Source organism: Triticum urartu, chromosome 7A (assembly GCF_056163025.1).
Source record: "Triticum urartu cultivar PI428250 chromosome 7A, HENAU_Tu73, whole genome shotgun sequence".
NCBI lineage: Eukaryota > Viridiplantae > Streptophyta > Magnoliopsida > Poales > Poaceae > Triticum > Triticum urartu.
This window is the reverse complement of record NC_141879.1, coordinates 208,937,590-208,945,540: the sequence shown is the minus strand read 5'-3', so window position 1 is coordinate 208,945,540 and position 7,951 is coordinate 208,937,590. Positions and strand designations below refer to the sequence as shown.

Genomic DNA, 7,951 nt, shown 5'->3' with positions numbered 1-7,951 from the left:
TTTCATCCTACTTTGTTGTTTCGAGAGATAGATAATCAGGTATTGTTGGATGAACCTAAGAAGGAATTTGTCTGCTCATATATAAAGAGTCAAGGGACGTACAGAGGTTGGTTGGGAGCATTTGTTGTTCACTGCTATTTCATGCCAACTTGGATGAATAAATGATGTACTACAGACTTGAGTCCTTCTCTGTGGCGAATGTTGAATTCTATTGTGACGCCCGGATAATTAAGCTACAGTAACTCCACGCTAATGATGCCAAGTAATCATTATGAAAAAAAATCAATCAAGAAATATTTCAAACTCAATTCAAATTCAAGTTTCAAGATAAGTTTTCATTTCTTAAAACTGTCAAACAGAAATGTTCGTTGGGTTGCAAATATTCACTATTTAGTTTTCATGCATAAACATACATTATTTGAGTTAATAAATCGCCTCCAACCTATTTAAAACAGGACCAAAACAATCCCATTTAACGTATTTACTTTTAAGCAAAATTCAAGTGAGTTCAACTAAGCTCCAAACTTTTTATGGCAAGGCCAAATATTGCATTGCATTTATTGGCCAAGTTCCATTATCTTCAAAAGTCATTTGATGGTTTATTTAAATACAAAAACTGTTTCTGTAAAAGAAAAGGTAGAAAAACAAGAAAATAGAAGAAGGCCTAAAACTACTTTGCCGCTGGGCCTAGCCCAACAGGCCGATCCAGCCAGCCCAACCCCCACCCCAGTTGATCGCCCTGTTCCCCCGACTAGTCGCTACAGGGGCGAGCCCCGCCGGACCAGCTCGTCGGCATGGGCGAGGGGATAAGGACTGCCCCGCCTCCTCGGTCCTCTCCCCCTGCTCCACTCCCCCACTTCTCCCAGATCCGCCTTCCCTTCTCGTTCCTCACCCCTCCTTCCTCCCTTCCGCTCGGGACTCACCTTGCCGGGCGTGTTCGTCACCGGCCACCTCGCCCGGTCGCTTCCACCAAGGTCCCCAGCGCTTGAGGATGTGTCGAGCAGCCGCGTCGTCGTCGACTACGTCGGCTACATGGACGGGATCCACCCCGGAGCCCCTGCATCGCCGCCACGCCTCGTCTTCTTCTTCCTCGGCTCCGACGCACTCCGCGACGGTTCCGGAGCCAGCGAGCCTTCCCCGAGCTTCCTTTTGCACACCTACATGCTCCCGGTGAGTACTCCCGTTGACGAACACCCCCCGTAGCCACCGTCCCCGAGCACACCCGAGCTCTCCCGTACGTGTACGCGTATGCATACGTGTGTGCCGCGCTGCTGCTCCTTGCCGATGCTGCTTTGCACCTGCTGCCGTCTCCGGCTACTGTCGGCTATGCCGCCCCTGCCCATGCTCGGCTCGCCCCGCACGCGCGCCCACTGGTCGTTGCCTGCCGCTCCCCTTGCGCCCACGCGCGCACCCACTCCGCCTGCTATAGTCGTGCTCACCATAACTGCAGCCATGTCGCGCGCGCTCCGTCACTGCGTGCACCACGCCGGCCGTGCCCGCTTTCGCCTGAACGCGCCCGCCTCCGCACGGCCTCGCCGGGTCCGGGCGTCGCCCGCTGCGCTGCAGCCGCCGCCGCCACTGCGCTCGCTAGCGCCGTGCAGCACCACTGCTTGCCCGAAGCTGCAGCTGCTCATGCCCGTCCCTGGCCACACGCGCGGTTGACTGCGCCATGGCCGGGCCGGCTTCGCCGGTAGCTACTCTGTTGCCGCTGCCTGCTGCTATGCAACACTGCTACAGTAACATTCAGTTACTGTAGCAGTAGCTAGCTTTACTGACTTTACGCTGACTAGCTCTCTAAACAGCCCCTAAACAGCATTAAGACAAGTCCTAAGATGGGTAAAAATTATATGAACGGAAAGTAGACGTAACAAGCTTCATTTTGTTCCATTGGACCTGTTTCAGATAATGCATGGATTAAATCCTACAAAAATCACAAAATGCTATCTTGTATTAAAAGGAATAGAGTTATTCCCTAGCATAGTGTGTGTACGTGAGTGTGTAGTGTGTAGGCACCACAGCCGTGTGTGGCCGGCTATGCCACACCCTGGCCAGCCTTTTAGTTAGTTTATAATTAGTAGTACTAGCTAATTTATCCAATAGTAGAAGACATGTGGACCCATTAATGGTTTAGAGAAAAACAAATTTAAAATAATTGTCTAAGTCAACGACATGTGGCCCCGTACACTGTTCATATGTTGACTAGTTAATCTTTGACTGGGTCAACCCAACCCCTGGCCCCACTGTCATACACTATGCTAGAATAGCACTAGGAGACAAAATTATTTTACTATGTAATTTCTAAATATAAGTAAATTCAAAAAAATAATATAAATTAATCCATAACTCGGATGAAAATACTTTGCACATGAAAGTTGCTCAGAACGACGAGAAGAATCCGGATACGCAACCCGTTCGTCCGCCACGCATCCCTAGCATAGTGAACACACAACTTTCCCCCTCCGGTTCATCTGTCCGAAAACGCGAAATGCCGGGAATACTTTTCCGGATGTTTCCCCCCTTCACCAGTACCACCTCGTACCGTGTTAGGGCACACCTAGCCTCACGCTTTGTCATGTCATGCATCGTCATGCATTTGTTTGTGTTATAATTATTGTTTCTTCCCCCTCTTCTCTCGCTAGACACCGAGACCGACGCCGCTGCTACCCAGTACGACTACGGTGTTGACGACCTCTCTCTCTTGCCAGAGCAACCAGGCAAGCCTCCCCCTTGATCACCAGATATCGCCTATTCTTCTCTATACTGCTTGCATTAGAGTAGTGTAGCATGTTACTGCTTTTAGTATCCTATACTGCTGCATAGCCTGCCCTTGCTACTACTGTTGTTACCTTTACCTGCTATCCTACTGCTTAGTATAGGATGCTAGTGTTCCATCAGTGGCCCTACACTCTTGTCCGTCTGCCATGCTATACTACTGGGCTGTGATCACTTCGGGAGGTGATCACGGGCATATACTATATACTTTACACTGTTACATTACCGGTGATACTGTTTGGAGATGGGGGCTGAAGGGGCAGGTGGCTCCATCCAGGTAGTGATGGGCCTGAGTTCCCGACGGCCCCCGACTGTTACTTTGTGGCGGAGCGGCAGGGCAGGTTGAGACCACCTAGGAGAGAGGTGGGCCTGGCCCTGGTCGGCGTTCGCGAATACTTAAACACGCTTAACGAGATCTTGGTATTTGATCTGAGTCTGGCCACTGGCTTATACGCACTAACCATCTACGCGGGGACAGTTATGGGCACTCGACGTCGTGGTATCAGCCGAAGCCTTCGTGACGTCAGCGATTGAGTGGCGCGCGCCGGATTGGATCGTAAGCCTGCTCTTGTATTAAGGGGGCTAGTTCTGCTTCCGGCCGCGTACGCAACGTGCAGGTGTGCAATGGGCGATGGGCCCAGACCCCTGCGCCATAGGATTTAGACCGGCGTGCTGACCTCTCTGTTGTGCCTAGGTAGGGCTGCGACGTGTTGATCTTCCGAGGCCGGGCATGATCCAGGAAAGTGTGTCCGGCCAAATGGGATCGAGCGTGTTGGGTTATGTGGTGCACCCCTGCAGGGAAGTTAATCTATTCGAATAGCCGTGTTCTTCGGTAACAGGACGACTTGGAGTTGTACCTTGACCTTATGACAACTAGAACCGGATCTTAATAAAATACACCCTTCAAAGTGCCAGATACAACCGGTGGTCGCTCTCTCACAGGGCGACGAGGGGAGGATCATCGGTTAGGATTATGCTATGCGATGCTACTTGGAGGACTTCAGTCTACTCTCTTCTACATGCTGCAAGACGGAGGCTGCCAGAAGCGTAGTCTTAAGCGTAGTCTTCGACAGGACTAGCTATCCCCCTCTTATTCCGGCATTCTGCAGTTTAGTCCTCATATGATACCCTTATTCCATTTGATACCAATGCATACATATGTAGTGTAGCTCCTTGCTTGCAAGTACTTTGGATGAGTACTCACGGTTGCGTTGCTCCCTCTTTTCCCCCTTTCTATACCCGATTGCTGCGAACAGACGTTGGAGTCCAGGAGCCAGACGCCACCGTTGATGATGACTCCTACTACTCGGGAGGTGCCTACTACTACGTGCAGCCCGCTGACGACGACCAGGAGTAGTTTAGGAGGACCCCAGGCATGAGGCATGCGCCTCTTTCGATTTGTATCCCGGTTTGTGCTAGCCTTCTTAAGGCAAACTTGTTTAACTTATGTCTGTACTCAGATATTGTTGCTTCCGCTGACTCGTCTATGATCGAGCTCTTGTATTCGAGCCTTCGAGGCCCCTGGCTTGTAATATGATGCTTGTATGACTTATTTTCTTTGTAGAGTTGTGTTGTGATATCTTCCCGTGAGTCCCTGATCTTGATCGTACACGTTTGCGTGTATGATTAGTGTACGGTTGAATCGGGGGCGTCACATCTATTGTTCATGAACCTTGATACTAGCACATGTGCGCAAAAAGTGGCATTGGGGTTGTTGGCAACCTTTCATTCAAAACAAGGCAACTTCCCAGAAATATGTGCATACATGAGTAATACCTCCTTATCAACCATGTTTTATTATATGCTAGCACAAATGCACATGTGTTGCAACCAAGGAGGACATTGGTTACTGTGAATCAAAGTTCATCGGGTCAACGAACTATGTCATGAAAGAACGATCGCTAATGACAAAGAAAAGATGGACATTTGAGGATCGCCAAGAGAGCTCAAGATATGGGGTATGATTTCGAGTAGTTTAATTTGACTAAACAACATTAACTTTTAGATTAATAGTTCTAATGGCCAAGGAGATAGAAAATTCATTTATGAAGAAAAAATATGTTAATATGGCATAAGATCGGGTCAATGCACTACACACTCGACACAACCCTGATGTAGCCATATAGGTGACTATGCTGGATCATCTCCCTCCCTCCTCCCGTCCGATGACTTCAGTGTGAAGTTATGAACACCATCGACTTCCAAATCGTGCAAGGATGACATGAAGACACCACCCTTGCCGTTGTCATTGACAACTCAATCAAAGATAGTCGTGTGCTAGTGCTCCAAATCTTCTACCAGAAGCTTCCATGTCCACCACCATCGGTGCTCACACATCCATAGACGTACGACTCTGTCGCTAGGACTGCTTTGTTATGGGTAAACTGTCAGAAATGTACTTGTTTTAACTACAAAATTTAAGTAAAAGAAGCACAAACTACAATACCACATTCTCTAGAAAAACAAATTATGCATAATAGCACAACCTTTTTGCACAACAATACAATCTCCAAAAAATGAATAGCCGCTTCTTTTACATATACCCACCGAAAAGAGCGAAGTTAAGATTATATATAGAGAATGTACATTGTTACTTTTGGTTTTTGGATAAACAAATGCTTAAAAAGGTTGTTGATGTCACCATCGTAGTAGCGCCACAACAGCTCGCATCAATTGTCATCACCATCACTGCATCGTGTGTACGGGCTCACAGGAGCAACGGTCGTTGTTCAAAACACTTCTCTATGCAATTCGCTTGCAGCATCGATGCCGCGGCTTGTGGTTGTGGTGATCCAGGTGATTTCTGTTAGGAAACATTGCATGGAAAAAATATTCTACGCACATGCAATGATCTATACATGGATATGCATAGCAACGAGGGGGAGAGTGTGTCTATGTACCCTTGTAGACCATAAGCAAAAGCGTTTCTCAACGCGGTTGATGTAGTCGAACTTCTTCGCGCTTCAACCGATCAAGTACCGAACGCACGACACCTCCGCGTTCTGCACACATTCAGCTCGGTGACGTCCCTTGCCTTCTTGATCCAGCAAGACGTCGAGGTAGTAGATGAGTTCCATCAGCACGACGGCGTGGTGACAGTGATGGCGAAGTGATCCTCGTAGGGCTTCGCCTAAACACTAAGAAAATATGACCGAGGGTGTAAATGGTGGACGAGGGCGCCGCACACTGCTAGGCAGTTGTCTGGTATGTGCTAGCCCCCCCCCCCGCCCCCACATATATATAGGTGGGAGGGAGGGAGAGGCTAGGAGGCACCCCAAGTAGGACCGAATCCTACTTGGGTCCTCCTAGGCCGACGCCCCCTTTCCTTCTCCCTTCCCCTCTTTGCTTCTCCTCTAGTTTGGCCCATATGGGGGCGCACCAGCCCCTTGTGGCTGGTGCATTTTCCCTCTTGGATCATAAGGCCCATATCATTTGCCGGGGGTGCCCGGAACCCCTTCTGGTGACCCGATATGTACCCGGTACCCCCGGAACACTTCCGGTGTCCGAATACTATCGTCCTATATATAAATCTTTATCTCTCAACCATTTCGAGACTCCTTGTCATGTCTATGATCTCATCCAGGACTCCGAACAACATTCGGTCACCAAATCACATAACTCATATAATATAATATCATCATCGAACATTAAGCGTGCGGACCCTACGTTTTTGAGAACTATGTAGACATGACCGAGACACCTCTCCAGTGAATAACCAACAGCGGAACCTGGATGCTCATATTGGCTCCTACATATTCTACGAAGATCTTTATTGGTCGAACGTTATGACAACATATGTTATCCCCTTTGTCTATCGGTATGTTACTTGCCCAAGATTCGATCGTCGGTATCTTCATACCTAGTTCAATCTCATTACCGGCAAGTCTCTTTACTTGCTCCGTAATACATCATCCCGCAACTAACTCATTAGTCACTTTGCTTACATGCCAACTCAACAAACACCTTCATAGATACCTGTACAGCATCTTTATAATCACCCAGTTACGTTATGACGTTTGATAGCACATAATACATTCCTCCAGTATCCGGGAGTTGCATAATATCATAGTCAAAGGAATATGTATTTGACATGAAGAAAGCAATAGCAATAAAACTGAACGATCATAATGCTAAGCTAATGGATGGGTCTTTCCCATCACATCATTCTCCTAATGATGTGATCCCGTTATCAAATGACAACTCATGTCCATGGTTAGGAAACCTTAACCATCTTTGGTCAACGAGCTAGTCAAGTAGAGGCTCACTAGGGACACGGTGTTTGTTTATATATTCACACATGTATTTAGGTTTCCGATCAATACAATTATAGCATGAATAATAAACCTTTATTATGAATAAGGAAATATAAAATAACAACTTTATTATTGCCTCTAGGGCATATTCCCTTCAGTCTCCCACTTGCACTAGAGTCAATAATCTAAATTACATTGTAATTATTCTAACACCCATGGAGTCTTGGTGTTGATCATGTTTTGCTCATGGAAGAGGCTTAGTCAAAGGGTCTGCTACATTCAGATCCATATGTATTTTGCAAATCTCTATGTCTCCCTCCTTGACTTGATCACGGATTGAGTTGAAGCGTCTCTTGATGTGTTTGGTTCTTTTGTGAAATCTGGATTCCTTCGCTAAGGCAATTGCTCCAGTATTGTGACAAAAGATTTTCATTAGACCCGATGCACTAGGTATTACACCTAGATCGGATATGAACTCCTTCATCCAGACTCCTTCATTAGCTACTTCTGAAGCAGCTATGTACTCCGCTTCACACGTAGATCCCGCCACGACGCTTTGCTTGGAACTGCACCAACTGATAACTCCACCATTCAATATAAATACGTATCCGGTTTGTTACTTAGAGTCATCTAGATCAGTGTCAAAGCTAGCATCGACGCAACCATCTATGACGAGCTCTTTGTCACCTCCATAAATGAGAAACATATCCTTGGTCCTTTTCAGGTACTTCAGGATGTTCTTGAACGTTGTCCAGTGATCCACTCCTGGATTACTTTGGTACCTCCCTGCCATACTTATAGCAAGGCACACATCATGTCTGGTACACATCATAGCATACACGATAGAACCTATGGCTGAGGCATTGGGAATGACTTTCATTTTCTCTCTATCTTCTGTAGTGGTCGGGCTTTGAGTCAGACTCAAT

General features: G+C 47.3%; 1 long non-coding RNA gene across 1 annotated transcript; it reads left to right on the top strand.

The window, feature by feature from the left end:
• Positions 1–779: 779 nt before the first annotated feature.
• On the top strand, positions 780–4,335 carry LOC147959046 (uncharacterized). The gene is made up of 2 exons (XR_015612092.1): positions 780–1,170; positions 4,029–4,335. It is a non-coding gene; the product is annotated as an uncharacterized LOC147959046 (long non-coding RNA).
• Positions 4,336–7,951: the final 3,616 nt, after the last annotated feature.